We start from the raw sequence: 15,199 nt of genomic DNA on the forward strand, positions 1-15,199 counted from the left end.
ATAAAAATATTGTTCTTTTTTTTTCTGTCTTTGTGAATTGTGTGGGCTGTAGCCACACTTGCATCCTCAAAGCAGCAGCGACAAGCGTGCGTCTGTCTGTTAAAGGGTGGTGTAACTCTCAAAGTGCTCCAAAAAATAAAAAAACTATTTTTTTAATGTGTTTGTGACTTGTGTGCGATGTAGCCGCACTTGTATCCACAAAGCAGCAGCGACAAGCATGCGTCTGTCTGTTAAAGGGTGGTGACACCCTCAAAGTATGCTACACAAACAATAAAAATATTGTTCTTTTTTTTCTCTTTGTGAATTATGTGGGCTGTAGCTGCACTTGTATCCTCAAAGCAGCAGCAACAAGCGTGCATCTGTCTGTTAAAGGGTGGTGACACCCTCAAAGTGTGCTACACAAACAATAAAAATATTGTTCTTTTTTTTCTGTATTTGTGAATTGTGTGGGCTGTAGCCGCACTTGCATCCTCAAAGCAGCAGCGACAAGCGTGCGTCTGTCTGTTAAAGGGTGGTGTAACTCTCAAAGTGCTCCAAAAAATAAAAAAACTATTTTTTTAATGTGTTTGTGACTTGTGTGCGATGTAGCCGCACTTGTATCCACAAAGCAGCAGCGACAAGCGTGCGTCTGTCTGTTAAAGGGTGGTGACACCCTCAAAGTATGCTACACAAACAATAAAAATATTGTTCTTTTTTTTCTCTTTGTGAATTATGTGGGCTGTAGCCGCACTTGCATTCTCAAAGCAGCAGTGACAAGCGTGCGTCTGTCTGTTAAAGGGTGGTGACACCCTCAAAGTGTGCTACACAAACAATAAAAATATTGTTCTTTTTTTTTCTGTCTTTGTGAATTGTGTGGGCTGTAGCTGCACTTGCATCCTCAACGCAGCAGCAACATGTGTGTGTCTGTCTGTTAAAGGGTGGTGACACCCTCAAAGTGTGCTACACAAACAATAAAAATATTGTTCTTTATTTTTCTGTCTTTGTGAATTGTGTGGGCTGTAGCTGCACTTGCATCCTCAAAGCAGCAGCGACAAGTGTGCGTCTGTCTGTTAAAGGGTGGTGACACCCTCAAAGTGTGCTACACAAACAATAAAAATATTGTTCTTTTTTTTCTGTCTTTGTAAATTGTGTGGGCTGTAGCTGCACTTGCATCCTCAAAGCAGCAGCGACAAGCATGCGTCTGTCTGTTAAAGGGTGGTGACACCCTCAAAGTGTGCTACACAAACAATAAAAATATTGTTCTTTTTTTTTCTGTCTTTGTGAATTGTGTGGGCTGTAGCTGCACTTGCATCCTCAACGCAGCAGCAACATGTGTGTGTCTGTCTGTTAAAGGGTGGTGACACCCTCAAAGTGTGCTACACAAACAATAAAAATATTGTTCTTTATTTTTCTGTCTTTGTGAATTGTGTGGGCTGTAGCTGCACTTGCATCCTCAAAGCAGCAGCGACAAGTGTGCGTCTGTCTGTTAAAGGGTGGTGACACCCTCAAAGTGTGCTACACAAACAATAAAAATATTGTTCTTTTTTTTCTGTCTTTGTAAATTGTGTGGGCTGTAGCTGCACTTGCATCCTCAAAGCAGCAGCGACAAGCATGCGTCTGTCTGTTAAAGGGTGGTGACACCCTCAAAGTGTGCTACACAAACAATAAAAATATTGTTCTTTTTTTTTCTGTCTTTGTGAATTGTGTGGGCTGTAGCCACACTTGCATCCTCAAAGCAGCAGGAACAAGCGTGCGTCTGTCTGTTAAACGGTGGTGTAACTCTCAAAGTGCTCCAAAAAATAAAAAAACTATTTTTTTAATGTGTTTGTGACTTGTGTGCGATGTAGCCGCACTTGCATCCACAAATCAGCAGCGACAAGCGTGCGTCTGTCTGTTAAAGGGTGGTGACACCCTCAAAGTATGCTACACAAACAATAAAAATATTGTTCTTTTTTTTTCTCTTTGTGAATTGTGTGGGCTGTAGCCGCACTTGCATTCTCAAAGCAGCAGTGACAAGCGTGCGTCTGTCTGTTAAAGGGCGGTGACACCCTCAAAGTGTGCTACACAAACAATAAAAATATTGTTCTTTTTTTTTCTGTCTTTGTGAATTGTGTGGGCTGTAGCTGCACTTGCATCCTCAATGCAGCAGCAACAAGTGTGTGTCTGTCTGTTAAAGGGTGGAGACACCCTCAAAGTGTGCTACACAAACAATAAAAATATTGTTCTCTTTTTTTCTGTCTTTGTGAAATGTGTGGGCTGTATCCGCACCTGCATCCTTAAAGCAGCAGCGACAAGCGTGCGTCTGTCTGTTAAAGGGTGGTGACACCCTCAAAGTGTGCTACACAAACAATAAAAATATTGTTCTTTATTTTTCTGTCTTTGTGAATTGTGTGGGCTGTAGCTGCACTTGCATCCTCAAAGCAGCAGCGACAAGTGTGCGTCTGTCTGTTAAAGGGTGGTGACACCCTCAAAGTGTGCTACACAAACAATAAAAATATTGTTCTTTTTTTTCTGTCTTTGTGAATTGTGTGGGCTGTAGCTGCACTTGCATCCTCAAAGCAGCAGCGACAAGCGTGCGTCTGTCTGTTAAAGGGTGGTGACACCCTCAAAGTATGCTACACAAACAATAAAAATATTGTTCTTTTTTTTCTGTCTTTGTGAATTGTGTGGGCTGTAGCCATACTTGCATCCTCAAAGCAGCAGCAACAAGCGTGCGTCTGTCTGTTAAAGGGTGGTGTAACTCTCAAAGTGCTCCAAAAAAAAAAAAAACTATTTTTTAATGTGTTTGTGACTTGTGTGCGATGTAGCCGCACTTGCATCCACAAAGCAGCAGCGACAAGCGTGCGTCTGTCTGTTAAAGGGTGGTGACACCCTCAAAGTATGCTACACAAACAATAAAAATATTGTTCTTTTTTTTTCTCTTTGTGAATTGTGTGGGCTGTAGCCGCACTTGCATTCTCAAAGCAGCAGTGACAAGCGTGCGTCTGTCTGTTAAAGGGTGGTGACACCCTCAAAGTGTGCTACACAAACAATAAAAATATTGTTCTTTTTTTTTCTGTCTTTGTGAATTGTGTGGGCTGTAGCTGCACTTGCATCCTCAATGCAGCAGCAACAAGTGTGTGTCTGTCTGTTAAAGGGTGGAGACACCCTCAAAGTGTGCTACACAAACAATAATAATATTGTTCTCTTTTTTTCTGTCTTTGTGAAATGTGTGGGCTGTATCCGCACCTGCATCCTTAAAGCAGCAGCGACAAGCGTGCGTCTGTCTGTTAAAGGGTGGTGACACCCTCAAAGTGTGCTACACAAACAATAAAAATATTGTTCTTTATTTTTCTGTCTTTGTGAATTGTGTGGGCTGTAGCTGCACTTGCATCCTCAAAGCAGCAGCGACAAGTGTGCGTCTGTCTGTTAAAGGGTGGTGACACCCTCAAAGTGTGCTACACAAACAATAAAAATATTGTTTTTTTTTTTCTGTCTTTGTGAATTGTGTGGGCTGTAGCTGCACTTGCATCCTCAAAGCAGCAGCGACAAGCGTGCGTCTGTCTGTTAAAGGGTGGTGACACCCTCAAAGTATGCTACACAAACAATAAAAATATTGTTCTTTTTTTTCTGTCTTTGTGAATTGTGTGGGCTGTAGCCAAACTTGCATCCTCAAAGCAGCAGCAACAAGCGTGCGTCTGTCTGTTAAAGGGTGGTGTAACTCTCAAAGTGCTCCAAAAAATAAAAAACAATTTTTTTAATGTGTTTGTGACTTGTGTGCGATGTAGCCGCACTTGCATCCTCAAAGCAACAGCGACAAGCGTGCATCCATCTGTTAAAGGGTGGTGTAACTCTCAAAGTGCTCCAAAAAATAAAAAACTATTTTTTTAATGTATTTGTGACTTGTGTGCAATGTAGCCGCACTTGCATCCTCAAAGCAGCAGCAACAAGCATGCGTCTGTCTGTTAAAGGGTGGTGACACCCTCAAAGTGTGCTACACAAACTATAAAAATATTATTCTTTTTTTTTCTGTCTTTGTGAATTGTGTGGGCTGTAGCTGCACTTGCATCCTCAATGCAGCAGCAAAAAGCGTGCGTCTGTCTGTTAAAGGGTGGTGACACCCTCAAAGTGTGCTACACAAACTATAAAAATATTATTCTTTTTTTTTCTGTCTTTGTGAATTGTGTGGGCTGTAGCTGCACTTGCATCCTCAAAGCAGCAGCGACAATCGTGCGTCTGTCTGTTAAAGGGTGTTGACATCCTCAAAGTGTGCTACACAGTCAATAAAAATATTGTTCTTTTTTTTTCTGTCTTTGTGAATTGTGTGGGCTGTAGCCACACTTGCATCCTCAAAGCAGCAGCGACAAGCGTGCGTCTGTCTGTTAAAGGGTGGTGTAACTCTCAAAGTGCTCCAAAAAATAAAAAACTATTTTTTTAATGTGTTTGTGACTTGTGTGCGATGTAGCCGCACTTGCATCCTCAAAGCAGCAGCAACAAGCGTGCGTCTGTCTGTTAAAGGGTGGTGACACCCTCAAAGTGTGCTACACAAACTATAAAAATATTATTCTTTTTTTTTCTGTCTTTGTGAATTGTGTGGGCTGTAGCTGCACTTGCATCCTCAATGCAGCAGCAACAAGCGTGTGTCTGTCTGTTAAAGGGTGGTGACACCCTCAAAGTGTGCTACACAAACAATAAAAATATTGTTCTCTTTTTTTCTGTCTTTGTGAAATGTGTGGGCTGTAGCTGCACCTGCATCCTTAAAGCAGCAGCGACAAGCGTGCGTCTGTCTGTTAAAGGGTGGTGACACCCTCAAAGTGTGCTACACAAACAATAAAAATATTGTTCTTTTTTTTTCTCTTTGTGAATTGTGTGTGCTGTAGCCGCACTTGCATTCTCAAAGCAGCAGTGACAAGCGTGCGTCTGTCTGTTAAAGGGTGGTGACACCCTCAAAGTGTGCTACACAAACAATAAAAATATTCTTCTTTTTTCTGTCTTTGTGAATTGTGTGGGCTGTAGCCACACTTGCATCCTCAAAGCAGCAGCGACAAGAGTGCGTCTGTCTGTTAAAGGGTGGTGTAACCCTCAAAGTGCTCCAAAAAATAAAAAACTATTTTTTTAATGTGTTTGTGACTTGTGTGCGATGTAGCCGCACGTGCATCAACATAGTAGCAGCACCAAGCGTGCGCCTGTGTCATAAGTCAAGGGCTGGTTTGGACATCTGGTCCAAACTGAAGGACGTGCCAACAATTTCTGACAAGTCTACTGTCACTGCATATGAAACTGTCCTCAAAGCAGCAGCGACAAGCGTGCGTCTGTCTGTTAAAGGGTGGTGACACCCTCCAAGTGTGCTACTCAAACAATAAAAATATTGTTCTTTTTTTTTCTGTCTTTGTGAATTGTGTGGGCTGTAGCCACACTTGCATCCTCAAAGCAGCAGCGACAAGCGTGCGTCTGTCTGTTAAAGGGTGGTGACACCCTCAAAGTGTGCTACACAAACAATAAAAATATTGTTCTTTTTTTTCTGTCTTTGTGAATTGTGTGGGCTGTAGCTGCACTTCCATCCTCAAAGCAGCAGCGACAAGCGTGCGTCTGTCCGTTAAAGGGTGGTGACACCCTCAAAGTATGCTACACAAACAATAAAAATATTGTTCTTTTTTTTCTGTCTTTGTGAATTGTGTGGGCTGTAGCCAAACTTGCATCCTCAAAGCAGCAGCAACAAGCGTGCGTCTGTCTGTTAAAGGGTGGTGTAACTCTCAAAGTGCTCCAAAAAATAAAAAACAATTTTTTTAATGTGTTTGTGACTTGTGTGCGATGTAGCCGCACTTGCATCCTCAAAGCAACAGCGACAAGCGTGCATCCATCTGTTAAAGGGTGGTGTAACTCTCAAAGTGCTCCAAAAAATAAAAAACTATTTTTTTAATGTATTTGTGACTTGTGTGCAATGTAGCCGCACTTGCATCCTCAAAGCAGCAGCAACAAGCATGCGTCTGTCTGTTAAAGGGTGGTGACACCCTCAAAGTGTGCTACACAAACTATAAAAATATTATTCTTTTTTTTTCTGTCTTTGTGAATTGTGTGGGCTGTAGCTGCACTTGCATCCTCAATGCAGCAGCAAAAAGCGTGCGTCTGTCTGTTAAAGGGTGGTGACACCCTCAAAGTGTGCTACACAAACTATAAAAATATTATTCTTTTTTTTTCTGTCTTTGTGAATTGTGTGGGCTGTAGCTGCACTTGCATCCTCAAAGCAGCAGCGACAATCGTGCGTCTGTCTGTTAAAGGGTGTTGACATCCTCAAAGTGTGCTACACAGTCAATAAAAATATTGTTCTTTTTTTTTCTGTCTTTGTGAATTGTGTGGGCTGTAGCCACACTTGCATCCTCAAAGCAGCAGCGACAAGCGTGCGTCTGTCTGTTAAAGGGTGGTGTAACTCTCAAAGTGCTCCAAAAAATAAAAAACTATTTTTTTAATGTGTTTGTGACTTGTGTGCGATGTAGCCGCACTTGCATCCTCAAAGCAGCAGCAACAAGCGTGCGTCTGTCTGTTAAAGGGTGGTGACACCCTCAAAGTGTGCTACACAAACTATAAAAATATTATTCTTTTTTTTTCTGTCTTTGTGAATTGTGTGGGCTGTAGCTGCACTTGCATCCTCAATGCAGCAGCAACAAGCGTGTGTCTGTCTGTTAAAGGGTGGTGACACCCTCAAAGTGTGCTACACAAACAATAAAAATATTGTTCTCTTTTTTTCTGTCTTTGTGAAATGTGTGGGCTGTAGCTGCACCTGCATCCTTAAAGCAGCAGCGACAAGCGTGCGTCTGTCTGTTAAAGGGTGGTGACACCCTCAAAGTGTGCTACACAAACAATAAAAATATTGTTCTTTTTTTTTCTCTTTGTGAATTGTGTGTGCTGTAGCCGCACTTGCATTCTCAAAGCAGCAGTGACAAGCGTGCGTCTGTCTGTTAAAGGGTGGTGACACCCTCAAAGTGTGCTACACAAACAATAAAAATATTCTTCTTTTTTCTGTCTTTGTGAATTGTGTGGGCTGTAGCCACACTTGCATCCTCAAAGCAGCAGCGACAAGAGTGCGTCTGTCTGTTAAAGGGTGGTGTAACCCTCAAAGTGCTCCAAAAAATAAAAAACTATTTTTTTAATGTGTTTGTGACTTGTGTGCGATGTAGCCGCACGTGCATCAACATAGTAGCAGCACCAAGCGTGCGCCTGTGTCATAAGTCAAGGGCTGGTTTGGACATCTGGTCCAAACTGAAGGACGTGCCAACAATTTCTGACAAGTCTACTGTCACTGCATATGAAACTGTCCTCAAAGCAGCAGCGACAAGCGTGCGTCTGTCTGTTAAAGGGTGGTGACACCCTCCAAGTGTGCTACTCAAACAATAAAAATATTGTTCTTTTTTTTTCTGTCTTTGTGAATTGTGTGGGCTGTAGCCACACTTGCATCCTCAAAGCAGCAGCGACAAGCGTGCGTCTGTCTGTTAAAGGGTGGTGACACCCTCAAAGTGTGCTACACAAACAATAAAAATATTGTTCTTTTTTTTCTGTCTTTGTGAATTGTGTGGGCTGTAGCTGCACTTCCATCCTCAAAGCAGCAGCGACAAGCGTGCGTCTGTCCGTTAAAGGGTGGTGACACCCTCAAAGTATGCTACACAAACAATAAAAATATTGTTCTTTTTTTTCTGTCTTTGTGAATTGTGTGGGCTGTAGCCACACTTGCATCATTAAAGCAGCAGCAACAAGCGTGCGTCTGTCTGTTAAAGGGTGGTGTAACTCTCAAAGTGCTCCAAAAAATAAAAAACAATTTTTTTAATGTGTTTGTGACTTGTGTGCGATGTAGCCGCACTTGCATCCTCAAAGCAACAGCGACAAGCGTGCATCCATCTGTTAAAGGGTGGTGTAACTCTCAAAGTGCTCCAAAAAATAAAAAACTATTTTTTTAATGTATTTGTGACTTGTGTGCAATGTAGCCGCACTTGCATCCTCAAAGCAGCAGCAACAAGCATGCGTCTGTCTGTTAAAGGGTGGTGACACCCTCAAAGTGTGCTACACAAACTATAAAAATATTATACTTTTTTTTTCTGTCTTTGTGAATTGTGTGGGCTGTAGCTGCACTTGCATCCTCAATGCAGCAGCAACAAGCGTGCGTCTGTCTGTTAAAGGGTGGTGTACCTCTCAAAGTGCTCCAAAAAATAAAAAAACTATTTTTTTAATGTGTTTGTGACTTGTGTGCGATGTAGCCGCACTTGTATCCACAAAGCAGCAGCGACAAGCGTGCGTCTGTCTGTTAAAGGGTGGTGACACCCTCAAAGTATGCTACACAAACAATAAAAATATTGTTCTTTTTTTTCTCTTTGTGAATTATGTGGGCTGTAGCTGCACTTGCATCCTCAAAGCAGCAGCAACAAGCGTGCATCTGTCTGTTAAAGGGTGGTGACACCCTCAAAGTGTGCTACACAGTCAATAAAAATATTGTTCTTTTTTTTTCTGTCTTTGTGAATTGTGTGGGCTGTAGCCACACTTGCATCCTCAAAGCAGCAGCGACAAGCGTGCGTCTGTCTGTTAAAGGGTGGTGTAACTCTCAAAGTGCTCCAAAAAATAAAAAACTATTTTTTTAATGTGTTTGTGACTTGTGTGCGATGTAGCCGCACTTGCATCCTCAAAGCAGCAGCAACAAGCGTGCGTCTGTCTGTTAAAGGGTGGTGACACCCTCAAAGTGTGCTACACAAACTATAAAAATATTATTCTTTTTTTTTCTGTCTTTGTGAATTGTGTGGGCTGTAGCTGCACTTGCATCCTCAATGCAGCAGCAACAAGCGTGTGTCTGTCTGTTAAAGGGTGGTGACACCCTCAAAGTGTGCTACACAAACAATAAAAATATTGTTCTCTTTTTTTCTGTCTTTGTGAAATGTGTGGGCTGTAGCCGCACCTGCATCCTTAAAGCAGCAGCTACAAGCGTGCGTCTGTCTGTTAAAGGGTGGTGACACCCTCAAAGTGTGCTACACAAACAATAAAAATATTGTTCTTTTTTTTTCTCTTTGTGAATTGTGTGGGCTGTAGCCGCACTTGCATCCTCAAAGCAGCAGTGACAAGCGTGCGTCCGTCTGTTAAAGGGTTTTGTAACTCTCAAAGTGCTCCAAAAAATAAAAAACTATTTTTTTAATGTGTTTGTGACTTGTGTGCAATGTAGCCGCACTTCCATCCTCAAAGCAGCAGCGACTAGCGTGCGTCTGTCTGTTAAAGGGTGGTGACACCCTCAAAGTGTGCTACACAAACAATAAAAATATTGTTCTTTATTTTTCTGTCTTTGTGAATTGTGTGGGCTGTAGCTGCACTTGCATCCTCAAAGCAGCAGCAAAAAGCGTGTGTCTGTCTGTTAAAGGGTGGTGACACCCTCAAAGTGTGCTACACAAACAATAAAAATATTGTTCTCTTTTTTTCTGTCTTTGTGAAATGTGTGGGCTGTAGCCGCACCTGCATCCTTAAAGCAGCAGCGACAAGCGTGCATCTGTCTGTTAAAGGGTGGTGACACCCTCAAAGTGTGCTACACAAAAAATAAAAATATTGTTCTTTATTTTTCTGTCTTTGTGAATTGTTTGGGCTGTAGCTGCACTTGCATCCTCAAAGCAGCAGCGACAAGCGTCGTCTGTCTGTTAAAGGGTGGTGACACCCTCAAAGTGTTCTACACAAACAATAAAAATATTGTTCTTTTTTTTTCTGTCTTTGTGAATTGTGTGGGCTGTAGCCGCACTTGAATCCTCAAAGCAGCAGCGACAAGCGTGCATCTGTCTGTTAAAGGGTAGTGACACTCTCAAAGTGCTCCAAAAAATAAAAAAACTATTTTTTTAATGTGTTTGTGACTTGTGTGCGATGTAGCCGCACTTGCATCCTCAAAGCAGCAGCGACAAGCGTGCGTCTGTCTGTTAAAGGGTGTTGACACCCTCAAAGTGTGCTACACAAACAATAAAATTATTGTTCTTTTTTTTTCTGTCTTTGTGAATTGTGTGGGCTGTAGCTGCACTTGCATCCTCAATGCAGCAGCAACAAGTGTGTGTCTGTCTGTTAAAGGGTGGTGACACCCTCAAAGTGTGCTACACAAACAATAAAAATATTGTTCTATTTTTTTCTGTCTTTGTGAAATGTGTGGGCTGTAGCCGCACCTGCATCCTTAAAGCAGCAGCGACAAGCGTGCGTCTGTCTGTTAAAGGGTGGTGACACCCTCAAAGTGTGCTACACAAACAATAAAAATATTGTTCTTTATTTTTCTGTCTTTGTGAATTGTGTGGGCTGTAGCTGCACTTGCATCCTCAAAGCAGCAGCGACAAGCGTGCGTCTGTCTGTTAAAGGGTGGTGACACCCTCAAAGTGTGCTACACAAACAATAAAAATATTGTTCTTTTTTTTTCTGTCTTTGTGAATTGTGTGGGCTGTAGCCACACTTGCATCCTCAAAGAAGCAGCAACAAGCGTGCGTCTGTCTGTTAAAGGGTGGTGTAACTCTCAAAGTGCTCCAAAAAATAAAAAACTATTTTTTTAATTTGTTTGTGACTTGTGTGCGATGTAGCCGCACTTGCATCCTCAAAGCAGCAGTGACAAGCGTGCGTCCGTCTGTTAAAGGGTTTTGTAACTCTCAAAGTGCTCCAAAAAATAAAAAACTATTTTTTAATGTGTTTGTGACTTGTGTGCAATGTAGCCGCACTTGCATCCTCAAAGCAGCAGCGACTAGCGTGAGTCTGTCTGTTAAAAGGTGGTGACACCCTCAAAGTGTGCTACAAAAACAATAAAAATATTCTTCTTATTATTTCTGACTTTGTGAATTGTGTGGGCTGTAGCTGCACTGGCATCCTCAAAGCAGCAGCAACAAGCGTGCGTCTGTCTGTTAAAGGGTGGTGACACCCTCAAAGTGTGCCATACAAACAATAAAAATATTGTTCTCTTTTTTTCTGTCTTTGTGAAATGTGTGGGCTGTAGCCGCACCTGCATCCTTAAAGCAGCAGCGACAAGCGTGCGTCTGTCTGTTAAAGGGTGGTGACACCCTCAAAGTGTGCTACACAAACAATAAAAATATTGTTCTTTATTTTTCTGTCTTTGTGAATTGTGTGGGCTGTAGCTGCACTTGCATCCTCAAAGCAGCAGCGACAAGCGTGCGTCTGTCTGTTAAAGGGTGGTGACACCCTCAAAGTGTGCTACACAAACAATAAAAATATTGTTCTTTTTTTTTCTGTCTTTGTGAATTGTGTGGGCTGTAGCCGCACTTGCATCCTCAAAGCAGCAGCGACAAGCGTGCGTCTGTCTGTTAAAGGGTGGTGTAACTCTCAAAGTGCTCCAAAAAATAAAAAAACTATTTTTTTAATGTGTTTGTGACTTGTGTGCGATGTAGCCGCACTTGTATCCACAAAGCAGCAGCGACAAGCGTGCGTCTGTCTGTTAAAGGGTGGTGACACCCTCAAAGTATGCTACACAAACAATAAAAATATTGTTCTTTTTTTTCTCTTTGTGAATTATGTGGGCTGTGGCTGCACTTGCATCCTCAAAGCAGCAGCAACAAGCGTGCATCTGTCTGTTAAAGGGTGGTGACACCCTCAAAGTGTGCTACACAAACAATAAAAATATTGTTCTTTTTTTTCTGTATTTGTGAATTGTGTGGGCTGTAGCCGCACTTGCATCCTCAAAGCAGCAGCGACAAGCATGCGTCTGTCTGTTAAAGGGTGGTGTAACTCTCAAAGTGCTCCAAAAAATAAAAAAACTATTTTTTTAATGTGTTTGTGACTTGTGTGCGATGTAGCCGCACTTGTATCCACAAAGCAGCAGCGACAAGCGTCCGTCTGTCTGTTAAAGGGTGGTGACACCCTCAAAGTATGCTACACAAACAATAAAAATATTGTTCTTTTTTTTCTCTTTGTGAATTATGTGGGCTGTAGCCGCACTTGCATTCTCAAAGCAGCAGTGACAAGCGTGCGTCTGTCTGTTAAAGGGTGGTGACACCCTCAAAGTGTGCTACACAAACAATAAAAATATTGTTCTTTTTTTTTCTGTCTTTGTGAATTGTGTGGGCTGTAGCTGCACTTGCATCCTCAACGCAGCAGCAACAAGTGTGTGTCTGTCTGTTAAAGGGTGGTGACACCCTCAAAGTGTGCTACACAAACAATAAAAATATTGTTCTTTATTTTTCTGTCTTTGTGAATTGTGTGGGCTGTAGCTGCACTTGCATCCTCAAAGCAGCAGCGACAAGTGTGCGTCTGTCTGTTAAAGGGTGGTGACACCCTCAAAGTGTGCTACACAAACAATAAAAATATTGTTCTTTTTTTTCTGTCTTTGTAAATTGTGTGGGCTGTAGCTGCACTTGCATCCTCAAAGCAGCAGCGACAAGCATGCGTCTGTCTGTTAAAGGGTGGTGACACCCTCAAAGTGTGCTACACAAACAATAAAAATATTGTTCTTTTTTTTTCTGTCTTTGTGAATTGTGTGGGCTGTAGCCACACTTGCATCCTCAAAGCAGCAGCGACAAGCGTGCGTCTGTCTGTTAAAGGGTGGTGTAACTCTCAAAGTGCTCCAAAAAATAAAAAAACTATTTTTTTAATGTGTTTGTGACTTGTGTGCGATGTAGCCGCACTTGTATCCACAAAGCAGCAGCGACAAGCGTGCGTCTGTCTGTTAAAGGGTGGTGACACCCTCAAAGTATGCTACACAAACAATAAAAATATTGTTCTTTTTTTTCTCTTTGTGAATTATGTGGGCTGTAGCTGCACTTGTATCCTCAAAGCAGCAGCAACAAGCGTGCATCTGTCTGTTAAAGGGTGGTGACACCCTCAAAGTGTGCTACACAAACAATAAAAATATTGTTCTTTTTTTTCTGTATTTGTGAATTGTGTGGGCTGTAGCCGCACTTGCATCCTCAAAGCAGCAGCGACAAGCGTGCGTCTGTCTGTTAAAGGGTGGTGTAACTCTCAAAGTGCTCCAAAAAATAAAAAAACTATTTTTTTAATGTGTTTGTGACTTGTGTGCGATGTAGCCGCACTTGTATCCACAAAGCAGCAGCGACAAGCGTGCGTCTGTCTGTTAAAGGGTGGTGACACCCTCAAAGTATGCTACACAAACAATAAAAATATTGTTCTTTTTTTTCTCTTTGTGAATTATGTGGGCTGTAGCCGCACTTGCATTCTCAAAGCAGCAGTGACAAGCGTGCGTCTGTCTGTTAAAGGGTGGTGACACCCTCAAAGTGTGCTACACAAACAATAAAAATATTGTTCTTTTTTTTTCTGTCTTTGTGAATTGTGTGGGCTGTAGCTGCACTTGCATCCTCAACGCAGCAGCAACATGTGTGTGTCTGTCTGTTAAAGGGTGGTGACACCCTCAAAGTGTGCTACACAAACAATAAAAATATTGTTCTTTATTTTTCTGTCTTTGTGAATTGTGTGGGCTGTAGCTGCACTTGCATCCTCAAAGCAGCAGCGACAAGTGTGCGTCTGTCTGTTAAAGGGTGGTGACACCCTCAAAGTGTGCTACACAAACAATAAAAATATTGTTCTTTTTTTTCTGTCTTTGTAAATTGTGTGGGCTGTAGCTGCACTTGCATCCTCAAAGCAGCAGCGACAAGCATGCGTCTGTCTGTTAAAGGGTGGTGACACCCTCAAAGTGTGCTACACAAACAATAAAAATATTGTTCTTTTTTTTTCTGTCTTTGTGAATTGTGTGGGCTGTAGCTGCACTTGCATCCTCAACGCAGCAGCAACATGTGTGTGTCTGTCTGTTAAAGGGTGGTGACACCCTCAAAGTGTGCTACACAAACAATAAAAATATTGTTCTTTATTTTTCTGTCTTTGTGAATTGTGTGGGCTGTAGCTGCACTTGCATCCTCAAAGCAGCAGCGACAAGTGTGCGTCTGTCTGTTAAAGGGTGGTGACACCCTCAAAGTGTGCTACACAAACAATAAAAATATTGTTCTTTTTTTTCTGTCTTTGTAAATTGTGTGGGCTGTAGCTGCACTTGCATCCTCAAAGCAGCAGCGACAAGCATGCGTCTGTCTGTTAAAGGGTGGTGACACCCTCAAAGTGTGCTACACAAACAATAAAAATATTGTTCTTTTTTTTTCTGTCTTTGTGAATTGTGTGGGCTGTAGCCACACTTGCATCCTCAAAGCAGCAGGAACAAGCGTGCGTCTGTCTGTTAAACGGTGGTGTAACTCTCAAAGTGCTCCAAAAAATAAAAAAACTATTTTTTTAATGTGTTTGTGACTTGTGTGCGATGTAGCCGCACTTGCATCCACAAATCAGCAGCGACAAGCGTGCGTCTGTCTGTTAAAGGGTGGTGACACCCTCAAAGTATGCTACACAAACAATAAAAATATTGTTCTTTTTTTTTCTCTTTGTGAATTGTGTGGGCTGTAGCCGCACTTGCATTCTCAAAGCAGCAGTGACAAGCGTGCGTCTGTCTGTTAAAGGGCGGTGACACCCTCAAAGTGTGCTACACAAACAATAAAAATATTGTTCTTTTTTTTTCTGTCTTTGTGAATTGTGTGGGCTGTAGCTGCACTTGCATCCTCAATGCAGCAGCAACAAGTGTGTGTCTGTCTGTTAAAGGGTGGAGACACCCTCAAAGTGTGCTACACAAACAATAAAAATATTGTTCTCTTTTTTTCTGTCTTTGTGAAATGTGTGGGCTGTATCCGCACCTGCATCCTTAAAGCAGCAGCGACAAGCGTGCGTCTGTCTGTTAAAGGGTGGTGACACCCTCAAAGTGTGCTACACAAACAATAAAAATATTGTTCTTTATTTTTCTGTCTTTGTGAATTGTGTGGGCTGTAGCTGCACTTGCATCCTCAAAGCAGCAGCGACAAGTGTGCGTCTGTCTGTTAAAGGGTGGTGACACCCTCAAAGTGTGCTACACAAACAATAAAAATATTGTTCTTTTTTTTCTGTCTTTGTGAATTGTGTGGGCTGTAGCTGCACTTGCATCCTCAAAGCAGCAGCGACAAGCGTGCGTCTGTCTGTTAAAGGGTGGTGACACCCTCAAAGTATGCTACACAAACAATAAAAATATTGTTCTTTTTTTTCTGTCTTTGTGAATTGTGTGGGCTGTAGCCATACTTGCATCCTCAAAGCAGCAGCAACAAGCGTGCGTCTGTCTGTTAAAGGGTGGTGTAACTCTCAAAGTGCTCCAAAAAAAAAAAAAACTATTTTTTAATGTGTTTGTGACTTGTGTGCGATGTAGCCGCACTTGCATCCACAAAGCAGCAGC

This window comes from Taudactylus pleione, unplaced genomic scaffold (genome assembly GCF_031769625.1).
Source record: "Taudactylus pleione unplaced genomic scaffold, aTauple2 ptg000151l, whole genome shotgun sequence".
In the NCBI taxonomy this organism is placed as follows: Eukaryota; Metazoa; Chordata; class Amphibia; order Anura; family Myobatrachidae; genus Taudactylus; species Taudactylus pleione.